Here is an 8,964-nt window from a genome sequence, read left to right as displayed (position 1 = left end):
TTGAATGAAACGTCTGAACAACTTTAAGATGGATTACTATGTAATTTGGTATCAACATTGGTATCAACATTGTTCTTTTCAGGATGAATTGTAATCCTTTACTTTTTATCTAATGTCAACATTAAGTGATGTCATTCCTATCAGCCTCTGCTATACTTTGTGTTTATTAGCAAATGTTAGCATGCTATCAAGCTAAATTAAGATGTTGAACATTATCTCCTAAACACCAGCATGCTCGCATTGCTATTGTTGGCATGTTAGCATTTTCACATTAGCATTGTGCTCAAAGCACTGCTAAGTACAGCATCATTACCAAGCTGCTAGCAGAGTCTTGTTTATTGTTGCTCACCAAGATGGCATGCAACAAGTACAACAGCTTAGCACTTTATAGTAACTACACACTATAAAGCAAGTAGTAGTAAATACAGAATTCATCATTTATAAAGCATTGTTCATACATTAATACACATTAGTAGGTCATTCATAAACATAGTTATATGTAACCCTTATCACGAGGTAGTAATAATGTACATAGGTGTAATAGTCTAAAGTAGTCTTATCAATGTGGACCAGAATCAGAATACACTAAATTGTTAAGAGCCTGAGAATTGAATGTCAATAAAAAGAATACCACACCCGAATGACAGTTTGCATAAAAAAAAAAACAAAACTTCCTTTTAACTTCGTTGAGCTCAGTTCGTCCTTAGTTCCACTTGCCTTTATTGACAAGAGTTCATTTCTCACCGTTGGGGCCCTTTTAAGTTTGTGTTAGTGTTTGTCCTACCACCATGAAGATGAGGAAGATCCTGGCAATCCGTCTAAAGCCAGAGTCACAAACACGGTTGGCTCGCCACCCAGCCACCTAGACTGGGAATCCACAAAGCTCTGGAAAAATGTCTGGAACATGTAGATTGGTATCACTCCGTGGAATGGATCTCAGCTGCACAAGGCTTCCAACTCTTTACCAAAACCTGACCTATAAACAAGGCCAAATCATTTCTCTCAATTACCATTCAGCGAATACACGGACTGCTACGGGCTACTATAAAATAAAATGAAATATTTCAGTACACCTATAATGCAATATCAAAATCGCTCTCTCATTGTACAACAGCTTCTTGTTTCTTCTTATATATAAAAAGTATGAATTTCTCAAATATCAAAAGTACATGTACATCAAAAATTACATCCTTGATATAAACACAAAGTTTTATGAACCCTAAGTAACATTAGCAGTGTCATAAATAAACTGTAGGCATTGCATGTAAACATTGATCAAATCGTATTACTTCAAATTAGAGGCATTAAGGTGTTAGCGTGCTCATTTATCCCCCTCTGCACCGGTAACAGTGGAAAGAATGCACTAAAAATTTACCTCTTTAACTTCCAGTAACAACAGTTTTTAACATCATTATTTTTTCAAAGTAACCATTTAGCAACAACATGGAAAGGTAACAATTCCTTTTATAACCCACAAACAAAATAGTTTGTAATTTTCACAGGCATTAAAGAGTATTCCGCTAGCTTATTGTGGTTAATTACCCTATTAGCATATGAATACAGCAGTCTCACATTAGCTTTACACAATTAGCACCTTTGCATAGCTTCACCGATTAGCGCCGATTAGCATAAATGCTAGCGAACTCCCAGTAAACTCAGCAGGCTAGGTTAAATACAAATGGGCCTCAAAAGCCTAGGCCTGTTAACATGGATGCTAGCGAACGCAAAGGCCTAGCGCAAGGTAAACAACTCACCATTTTAGCGGAATTCACTGCCTTTAGCTCCGTGACAACAGTGAATTCAGGCACAGCTCTCATTTACTCTCTATATTACAACAGGGTATAGTCAGTATAAGCGATTATGATCACAGAATTTGTTTAATTCACTCCATGTCGGTTCTCGTCTTACCAAGGGGATAACGCAGCCTCCTACGCTCAGGTACAGGCGTCAAAAGAATGTGCAGAGACGCGAAACGAGAGGCGTAATTGTAACGGAACATAGCTGGCAGCTGATTGGTCAGCTCACTGCATCATAACGTCCACCCATTTGCTAACTTACAAGCCCATCAAACATGCTGATCCAGCACGACTCATCTCCTCTTCACTCTCTGACATGTCCGAGAACACTGGAAGCTGCTCATTGTGGATGTCATCATCATGTAAGTTGTGTTTCTCCACAGATTGTTCATTATCAGGTAAGTTACTTTCAGTCATGACTATTTCATCAACTTGTTCATCAGGCATGACTCTTTTGGTAAGTAGGTACTCAGTGTCACAGTGATGGCAGTTAGGATCACTAAGTGTGAGGGGACTGTCTGAGGTACCATTAAACCAGGTGGTTTGTCAATTTCAGGAATGCAATCAACATTCTGATCATTTAAAGGACTCTCGATGGGACAGATGCCTAGAGGTTCAGTATGCTGTGTATCCTGCACAGAAGACATAGTTGAATCAGGCTGCACTAGACTGTCATGGACTATCGGAAACTGAGCATTTGGGGGTTCTCTGAAACAGTAAACAGGAATGATTTCATCCTCATCTTCTGAGAAGTAGTTTTCGTCCACAGTGGGATTTGCACGGGTTGCTGGCCTGCACCTTACGGGTTGCTGGTCAGGCTCCCTGTTGACCTCTGCAGGCAAGTACCCACATGGAAGTAGTAAGTCCCTATGCAGTGTTCTTAGAGGACCATCCTGATTTTCAGGTTTGACTGTGTAGACGGGCAGAATACCTGCTCTCCTCAGCACTACATGGACAGTTGACTCCCACTTGTCTGAAATCTTATGTTTCCCTCGAATACGAACATTTCTGACCAACACTCGGTCTCCAGCTTCCAAGTCCGAAGCAGTCACACGCCTGTCATACCTCACTTTGTTTTTGTGTGCTATTTTTGCAGCATTATCAGTTGCTATCTTGTAGCTGTCTTCAAGTCGTGACTTAAGCTTTTGCACATACTCTGAGTGTGATGTATGCTGACCCCCTTGCACTGGCAATCCAAACGCCAAATCAACCGGAAGACAAGGCTGACGCCCAAACATCAGTTCATATGGTGTGAATCCTGTCACCTCATTCCTGGTGCAATTATAGGCGTGGACCGGGGGTTTTACAAAATCACGCCAATGAGACTTCTCTGAGTCTTGAAGAGTACCTAGCATGGTGAGTAATGTGCAATTAAATCGCTCAACAGTGTTGCCCCTAGGATGGTATGGGGTTGTTCTTACTTTATGTATGCCGGCCACTCGACAGAGCTCTTTTATCGTGCGGGACTCGAAATCGGGCCCCTGATCACTGTGTAGCTTTTCTGGGATTCCGTAGTGCACCATGAAGTTCTCCCACAGACACTTTGCTACTGTGCGGGCCTTCTGGTTAGGTGTTGGCATGGCAACCGCAAACTTGGTAAAGTGATCTGTAATCACAAGTATGTCTTTGGTCCCACTGTTGTCAGGTTCAAGAGAGAGGAAGTCCATACAGAGGAGCTCAAGGGGTCTGGTGGTGTTAATGTTGACTAAAGGCGCAGCTCTCTCAGGTAGCGCCTTCCTCCGTACGCACCTGCCACATGTTTTGACCTTTCTCTCAACATCCAAAGCCATCTTTGGCCAAAAGAATCTGGTCCTTACAAGATCCAGTGTGCGATCAACCCCCATATGACCCATATGATCATGTAGGCTGGTTAAAACTGTGTCACGAAGTTCAGCTGGGAGCACAAGCTGATAAAATGTCTGAGATCCTACTTGGCGTCTCCGGTACAAGATGTCATTGAGAAGTTCAAGGCGATTTAGCTCTCTCAGCAAGAATGGAAGCACAGGGAGTTCATGCCGCAAAGTGGGGGGTGATTTGTCTCCCTGCTCGATCTGGGAAATGACATGCTTTAAGATTTGATCAGCTCTTTGTTTACTTACAAGCTCTGCCTCAGTTAAGTGGGGGATAACTGGCAACCCACCAAGGTGATCTTCTTGCCCATAACCGTCAGGCACAGCAGTAGGTGAGATGGCAAGAGTTTCAACTAAGGCAACACCACTTGTAAAATCTTGATCATGACTGATGCTGTAGATGAGCTGTCTCTCACAGATCGCTTGCACAACAGCTTGATCTACTGCATCTATGTTTTCTGGATCAGAGAGGTGACCCTGGGTGAACTGTCTTATGCGCTCTTTCTCCTTTTGAGATTTAAGATCATCAGCCAGCTTCCCATTAGGCCTGCGGGACAATCCATCTGCATCACCATTTTGCTTTCCTGGACGATAGAGGAGTTTAAATGAGAACGTGGACAGTGCTGCCAGCCACCTATAGCTTGTCGCGTCAAGTTTTGCTGAGGTCAGGATATATGTCAGCGGATTGCTATCAGTAACAACAGTGAAGTGGTTGCCGTAAAGATAATCACTAAACTTTTCTGTCACTGACCACTTGAGAGCCAAAAATTCCAACTTGTGTGCTGGATAGCGACTCTCACTCCTTGACAACCCTCTGCTTGCATAGCCTATGACTCGAAGTTGGCCCTCCTGTTCCTGATACAAAACAGCACCGAGCCCAGTGGTGCTTGCATCGGTGTGGAGTACATAGGGCTTCTGGGGATCTGCAAAACCCAACACCGGGGCAGAGGTAAGGCTCTCAATAACCAGGTCAAACGCTTGCTGGCAAGCAGGTGTCCAGCGATCCCCAAAGACTTCCTTTGGGTTGAGGTACTGACCTGCTCTCTCTTCTGACTTACATTTCTTGTGAGAAGATGGGTAACCAGAGGTTAGATTATGGAGGGGCTTCACGATGTTAGAGTAGCCCTTAACAAACCTCCTGTAGTACCCAGCGAACCCAAGAAAGGATCTCAACTCTCGCAGGTTGGTTGGGACTGGCCAAGTCTTAAGAGCAGTGATCTTCTCCGGATCAGTCTCAACTCCATTCCTGGAAACCACATGCCCAAGATAACGGACTGACGTCTGGAAGAAGACACACTTTTCAGGAGATAATTTCAACCCGAATTCTCTAAGGCGTGTGAGCACCTTCATCAGCCTTGCTTCATGCTCCTCTAGAGTCTTTGAGAACACAATCAAGTTATCAATAAAGACTAGCACGTCCTTTAAATGCATGTCCCCCATACACTTTTCCATTAATCTTTGAAATGTACTCGGCGCATTGGTCAGTCCCTGAGGCATTCGGTTTAATTCCCAGAACCCAAGGGGACACACGAAAGCGGTTTTTGGTTTATCTGCTTCCTCAACCTCGATTTGGTAATAACCAGACTTCAAATCAAGGACGGAGAACCACTGGGAACCGCTGAGCGCTGAGAATGTGTCTTCCAGCTTTGGAAGAGAATATGCATCCTTTATGGTCTGGAGGTTCAGACGCCTGTAGTCTATGCCCAACCGGACCTGGCCATTCTTTGACGAGAAAGGTGACTCGGACTCTCTGATGACTCCTGCATAAAGAAGCTCTTGAATATGTTTTCGAACAGCTTCAATGTCTTGTGGGTGTATTGGTCGAGCACGCTGTTTAAAAGGAGTTTCATCTGAGAGTTTGATGTTATGTGCTACCTTATCTGTTCGGCCAAAATCCAGGTCATGTTGCGCAAACACGTCGGGCATGTTGTTGAGCTGCTGAGTGATGCGTTCTTTCCATTCAGATGGAATTGGGGACTCACCAAAATTGAAGTTCAGGTTGTGCTTTTTGTTTGACTGAGCCTCTGGTGACTTTCGGAGGGACTCTGATTGGTTTACTAGACTGTGCTCCTGTAACAAGATGCTCTGGTAAGCGCTTATCTCTGCAATCGCACATTTAGCAGGGATGACTATATCATGGTCAGACTCATTACTGATGACAACGGGTAGCTAATAGGGCTGCTGCTGGGGAACGTCAACCAAGCTAGCTGTCACCAACAAGCCACCCGGCAAGGCGGATGAAGATGGCTGCTCAATGACTACGGACTTCTCATTCAGTAAGCAATTAGCTACAGCAACTCCCTCAACTACTACAGTTTCACCAGCTGGAATGACTTTAGAGTGTCTGCCTTGCAATGTCACTACACTGTGGTGACTGTTGTTGGTCTGCTTTTGTCTGAGCTCAAGACATTTAAGAACTGCCCTATAGCCAAGCGGGATGGGTTGATGGTATGTCAATCCGGCTTCAGAGTACATGTCATACAAAACATCAAGGGTATTGGTGCCTATAAGCACAAGAGACTGATGTGGCCCGAATGTCAGGAACAACCAAAGCAAGTGTATGCACATCCACTGATGCTCCAATAAACTCTTTTGGAAAAGTTACAGTCATTTCTATGTAACCTAAGTAGGGTACGGACTGTCCATTCACTCCCTCCACCTCCAAGAGATCATGTAGTGGCTTAATCTCCTGCTCTGACAAGTGCTGTTCATAAAATGACCGGGGAACTGTCGTTACTTGTGAACCCGTATCAAGTAGGCAGTTAACTTCTTCACCTTTTATGTTGACTTTAGCTGTACTCTTGGTGCCAACCAGTCTCTTAGGAAGTTTAAAAGGGTGGTTCTTACTTGAATGTTTTAGACTAGCACATACTCCAGCCTTGCCTTTGCGGTTTGCGTCTGAGGGACGTTTTTGACTCCCTTCAGCCCCCGTTTGTCCCACAACAGGAACTGTTAGTCGTTTAAAGGTAAGTTGAGACTGGTTTGTGTTTCCCACCTGTGCTGCTTCTCCTCTAACTGTTTTCTCTTTTCAGCTACTAAAGCAGGGTTTGCCCTGTCTGTGCAAAATGGGGCAATGTGTCCATCCTCCCCACAGTTAAAGCAGTACCAAGGCCTGGGTCTGTTAGTCTGCTTTTTCTTGGTCTGTTTTGGCATGTCTGTGTCAGCACTGTCTAGTTTTGGTACCTTTCCTGTACTTTTCCCTGCTGCTCCCCCGTTATCAGCCCCCTTCGTCTTTTTCTGTGACATGAAAGAGGTTAATTGGCTTTGCAGACTGGCAACCTGTCTCCCAAGATCCTCAATCACACTGAGACTGACCTCTGACTTTCTTTTGACTCTACACAGGCCCACGCGCTTTGGAGCTGAAGCTGACCAAGTTGCCTGGCAGTGCCTATGTGTTTTTTCATGCGACTAGCTTTTGCTGTCTGTCCTCTTCTGTTCTTAGTAACAGCAAGAGGTCAACAAATGAAGGGGGGCTGCTTTTCTTCTGCTCAAGTTGCAGGCCAGAGAGCAAAGAATTGTCCCAGCATCCCCTACAGAACTGTTTGAGTAGGTGTTTATCCACCTCGGCAGGCGCAACTCCACCCCTTCTTACAGCTAGGTTTAATGCTAATTGCAATCGATAAAGATATGTGGAGGGCTTCTCACCCGGATCTTGAAGGGTGTTCATAAACTGGGTAAAAAGTTCCTCCCCATCCTCAACAGTACCAAAGGCTTAGTCCAAAAGTTGCAGGTAAGCGGTGGGGGGTGATCCAGGCCGTAGCCCTTTGACCACATCGGCTGCAGGCGAAAGCAGACATTCGAGAATTCTTCTTGAGATCTGGAGATGGGACAAGTTGGGATCGTTTAAAAGCAGTTCGATGTGTGAGCGCCAAGTGTCGTAATCAGCTTCACTATTGGGTCTGGGAATCTTTCCAGAAAACGAACGAAGCCTTACTGGGGATTGCAAGTGTGGGCTACTATCTTCCCTTCTTACAATATGCTCAACCACCACCTTCTGTATTTCTGCTGGGTTTATGTCACTTACTGAAAGGGACGGAGCTTTCCCTCCATTAGTGAACAGGACTGAATCAGGGGCACTTAAACAACTGCCTTCCAGAGGGGTGTCCAAGAGTGAGACAAGGGGCTGTTGACCCTCGGGGGTAGAAGGCTGACGCGTCACAACTGGGGTCTCAACATGTGAAGGAGAGATTTCTGTAGCTACGTGCCTCATAGCTTCAATATCTTCACCAATCTGAGACATCTCTTTCAACACCTCCCTATAGTCTTTGCCACTTAGCTTGGTTAAGCCCTTTAGCTCAGCTAGGTATGTTTTTGTAACAATACTACCAATCTGAGTCGTGTACACACTGCTTAATGCTTTTACACCATATCTAACACATGGCTCACCTTGCACTGTGTATGTGTATGGCAAAAGTGGCTCTAGGAACTCTAAAGCCGAGCTGCTCGAAAACTCAATGATCAGGTTTTGGTAAAATTCTGATTTAGAATCATCAACGGAAAGGGCTCTTTCAATCGAACCGTACTTCTTAAGGAAGTCAACAACTTGCTCATCTTGGTCTGCTACTTGGGTTAAACCACTAACGATAACTGCATTCGGAATTTTAACACTTGACTTCTGTATGAAGTCCATTTTGCATATTCTTTCAAAATTGATATCCAATGTCTCTGGCTCCTGGCTGGCTCGCCAATTTATGTAACCCTTATCACGAGGTAGTAATAATGTACATAGGTGTAATAGTCTAAAGTAGTCTTATCAATGTGGACCAGAATCAGAATACACTAAATTGTTAAGAGCCTGAGAATTGAATGTCAATAAAAAGAATACCACACCCGAATGACAGTTTGCATTAAGTGTATTAAATACACAGGGATGGTACATACATAAGAAAGCAGGTTTTAAAAAAAAAACAACCTTCCTTTTAACTTCGTTGAGCTCAGTTCGTCCTTAGTTCCACTTGCCTTTATTGACAAGAGTTCATTTCTCACCGTTGGGGCCCTTTTAAGTTTGTGTTAGTGTTTGTCCTACCACCATGAAGATGAGGAAGATCCTGGCAATCCGTCTAAAGCCAGAGTCACAAACACGGTTGGCTCGCCACCCAGCCACCTAGACTGGGAATCCACAAAGCTCTGGAAAAATGTCTGGAACATGTAGATTGGTATCACTCCGTGGAATGGATCTCAGCTGCACAAGGCTTCCAACTCTTTACCAAAACCTGACCTATAAACAAGGCCAAATCATTTCTCTCAATTACCATTCAGCGAATACACGGACTGCTACGGGCTACTATAAAATAAAATGAAATATTTCAGTACACCTA

The 8,964-nt window shown here is 44.2% G+C and overlaps 1 long non-coding RNA gene across 1 annotated transcript; it reads left to right on the top strand.

Moving 5' to 3' along the window:
- Positions 1–441: 441 nt before the first annotated feature.
- On the top strand, positions 442–8,494 carry LOC119890842. Its single transcript, XR_005442312.1, has 2 exons — positions 442–516; positions 8,357–8,494. It is a non-coding gene; the product is annotated as an uncharacterized LOC119890842 (long non-coding RNA).
- Positions 8,495–8,964: the final 470 nt, after the last annotated feature.

The sequence above is a fragment of the Micropterus salmoides genome, unplaced genomic scaffold (assembly GCF_014851395.1).
Source record: "Micropterus salmoides isolate LMB-PRFRI ecotype aquatic unplaced genomic scaffold, ASM1485139v1 Ms_hic_scaffold_6, whole genome shotgun sequence".
Taxonomy (NCBI): domain Eukaryota; kingdom Metazoa; phylum Chordata; class Actinopteri; order Centrarchiformes; family Centrarchidae; genus Micropterus; species Micropterus salmoides.
This window is presented reverse-complemented; position numbering and strand designations above follow the sequence as displayed.